The sequence below is a fragment of the Cynara cardunculus genome (assembly GCF_001531365.2).
Source record: "Cynara cardunculus var. scolymus isolate 2C chromosome LG 12, CcrdV1, whole genome shotgun sequence".
NCBI lineage: Eukaryota > Viridiplantae > Streptophyta > Magnoliopsida > Asterales > Asteraceae > Cynara > Cynara cardunculus.
In genome coordinates this window covers 26270669-26274445 of record NC_037539.1, presented here as the reverse complement: position 1 = coordinate 26274445, position 3777 = coordinate 26270669, and the positions used below count along the sequence as shown (strand labels likewise).

Sequence of the window (3777 nt, the reverse complement as noted above, 5' to 3'; positions counted from 1 at the left end):
ACTGTCATTTCATGACTGTTTGGAATAATGGAATTGAATGAGATTTAGGTTAATAGGTTCCCATTTTCTCTTTTCTACCTGTCAAAATTTCTTAGTTTATTCAATTATTTGATATCTTCATGTGGTTCCATCTTTTTTCAGTCCTCTGCTACAGTGTTATTGTGTTACCTAACCTTTGCCTCCATTCGTCTTATTTCTTCAATTTAGCCATTTAGGCATTAGCCTTTTATTGTTGGTTCTCTTTCCCCTTTTTATGAACTTGTTTTGTTTGGTTGGCTATGACTCGTTGCCTATTTCTACGGTGGGATGCTTTCCTTGTGTGATAAATTGAGACTATAGAGTCTGCTATTCTGATAGCGTTAGAATGTTTTGATTGTTGTTGTTTTAAGCTTAAGATCATTTGAAACTTGTTCACTGGAAACTTGTTCACTATTTTTAAGCTTAAGATCATTTGAAACTTGTTCACTGGAAAATTGTTCACTATTCAGATTATCGAGTATAAGAAAACTGAAAACTTGTTCACTTGATTTAGGTTCATCTTCTTATTTGTTTAGGTTTGGTTCAAATTGTCCAAACTTCAGTTTTCAGATTGTTTAGGAATTAGGTTCAAATGATCAAATTCTTAATATATTTTAATATGTACATGTGTTTATCTCTTGCAGTGCAATCAAAATCTTTTGGGAGTTGGGACTTGGGAGGACCAAGCATCAATAGCCAACAATAGTACTATCATCCTCACTCAAGTTATTTTGTTCCTTATCTTTTTTCTTTTACTTATTTCAGTTCCAATATGTCTTCTAGGGTTAGAAAATATGATTTTGGATGTCAAAACGTAATAAAAATTTGAAGAGATAATTCAATCTCAAAAGGGATCTCTTGATAAGTTTGTCATAGAAGAAGGTATGTCTTCTCATAACAACGAACATATTGATATTAATTTGGATGATGCTTGTGTTGATGCGAATGAAAATCCTAACATGGTGAATTTAGTTGGCACTCTAAATGACTCTCATGAGGATTTGGCTACAAATGTTGATACTAATAATACTTCTAATGATGTTTCTAATGTTATTGCTAATAATGTTTTTAATGATGTTCCTGATGTTAATGCTAATAATGCTTCTAATGATGTTCTTGATGCTACTGATGGTGATGATGCTACTAATGTTGATGATGTTTTTGTTCATTTTGATATATTTGATCCAAGAAATTGGGATGCATTAGATTCTAAAATGATTGATGTGTTAGTTGCTAAGGGTCCTAAAAGAGATTTATCTATTCAGAAAGGTCCTAAAGATAAATTGTCTAAACGTTTTCTGCCACATGGTATACTAGAATTTTATCAAATTGGGAGAAATGTGATAGAGATTGGTTTGTATATTCGGTAGAGCTTGATAAGGTATTTGTTTTTGTTGTAAAATCTTAAAAAAAAGACATATAAGAGGTCAATTAACAAATGATGGATTTGGGGATTGGTCACACTTTAGCACTAAACTTAAGGAGCATGAAACAAGTATAGATCATGTAATAAAAATGAAAACTTGGTATGATTTGCGGCTAAGACTTCAAAAGAATCAAACCGTTGACAAAGTTGTTCAAACCCAAATAGAAAAAGAAAAGAATCATTGGAAAAAAGTTTTAGTAAGAGTTGTTTCTATTGTAAAATTTCTTGCAAAACATAATCTTGCATTTCATGGAAGTAAAGCAAAATTGTATGAGAATAGCAATGGTAACTTTTTGTGCTTGATTGAGATGTTGGTTGAATTTGACTCAATTATTTAGGATCATGTTCAACGTATTACAAATGATGATTTACATGTTCGTTATCTTGGTCCTAGAATTCATAATGAGTTGATAACTTTGCTTGCCAGGAGACTTAAATGTGAAATTATTAATAAAGTAAAAGAGGCAAAGTATTTTTCTGTTATCCTTGATTGCACTCCCGATATAAGTCATCAAGAACAAATGTCCTTGATATTAAGGTATGTAGATGTCTCTTCTAAAATTGTTAGCATTGAGGAATCTTTTCTAGGATTTTTGGAAGTAGATAATACCACGGGCCAAGGTTTGTTTGATGTTCTAGTAGCTKAATWAAAATCTMTTGKTTTGGATTTAGATGATGTGCRAGGACAAGGTTATGACAATGGTTCAAACATGAAGGGAAAACATCAAGGAGTACAAAGGAAACTACTAGATATAAATCCTAGAGCATTTTATACTTCTTGTGCTTCTCATAGTCTTAATTTAACTTTGTGTGATATAGCCAATACTTGTGGTAAAGCTAGAGATTTTTTTGGAATAATTCAACGTATTTATATAATATTTGCTAATTCCACTAAAAGATGGCAAGTGTTTAAAGATAATGTAAAAGGATGGACCGTCAAGTCATTGTCAACGACTCACTAGGAGAGTAGTATTGATAGTGTAAAGGCTATAAGATTTCAAGTGTTAGAGATAAGAGAAGTTTTACTTCAAGTGGCTGAAATAGATAATGACTAAAAAATTAGAAGTAAAGCAAAATCTTTAGCACACAATAAGCTTGGTGATTTTGAGTTTCTAGTGTCAATGGTGGTTTGGTATGAAATATTGTATGCCGTAAACTTGATTAGTAAACATTTACAGTCAAAAAGTATGTTAATGTTGCTATTGATCAAGTTAAGGAACTGATTTCTTATTTTAAGGGATATAGATGAGCATGATTTTTAGATGCTATAGAATCAGCAAAAACGATTGCCACTGAATCAAATATTGATCCGTTATTTCCTCAAAGACGTGTAATTCGAAGAAAAAAGCATTTTGATGAAAATCCGCGTGATGCATCTGAAATGAATTCACAATCAACGGAGGAGTCATTTAGAGTTAATTATTTCTTATGTGTCGTTGATCATGCAATTGTTTCACTAAGTAGGAGGTTCGAACAATACCAAGAATATGAAAGTGTGTTTGGGTTTTTGTTTACATCTCATAAGTTGCGTTCTTTGGATGATACATGTTTAAAGTCTTCTTGTACTAATTTTGAAAATGCACTGAAGAAACAAGACCAATCTGATATAGATGGGAATGGCTTATATGTTAAACTGAAGATACTTCAAGATCTTTTACCCACACAAAAGATGGGACCTCTTGATATTTTAAAGTATTTGAAACATGTTGAATGTTTCCCTAATGCGATTATTGCATATAATTTTGTTGACTATTCCTGTAACCGTTGCATCTGTAGAAAGAAGTTTTTCAAAGTTGAAGTTGTTGAAGTCTTATATGCGCTCCACAATGACACAAAAAAGGCTTAACGGACTTGCAATGATAGCACTTGAAAATGACTTTTCGGAGAAAGTTGATTATGAAGAGCTTATTGAAGATTTTGTTTCCAAGAATGTTAAAAGAATGATTTTATTCAAGTGAAGTTTACATGTTACATTGTTGCTTTGTCTTGCTGTTTTTATTTGTAAGACTTTCAATATAATATGAAATTTTGTATTTAACTTTTATTCATTTTGTCGGCCAATCTACTTATATTTTTTATAATAGTGTAACAACGCCTCCAAAAAGATTGGGACGGCCCTGATTAACAAAAAAAACCTACCCATATATATATATATATATATATATATATAGGGGAGCGATCAAATGAAAACCACTCAATTTGTAGAAACTGTAAAAACTTCATTTCACCAATCATAATTTTTCATTTTGTTCATTTTTTGTAATTATGAGATGTTGATTAATCATTTTTATTGTGTAGAATGTTAATCATGGATATTATCATCTTCATTATTT

General features: G+C 31.1%; 1 pseudogene; it reads left to right on the top strand.

The window, feature by feature from the left end:
- The first annotated feature begins 902 nt into the window (after positions 1-902).
- Positions 903-3402, top strand: LOC112523800 (annotated as a pseudogene).
- The last annotated feature ends 375 nt before the right edge of the window (positions 3403-3777 follow it).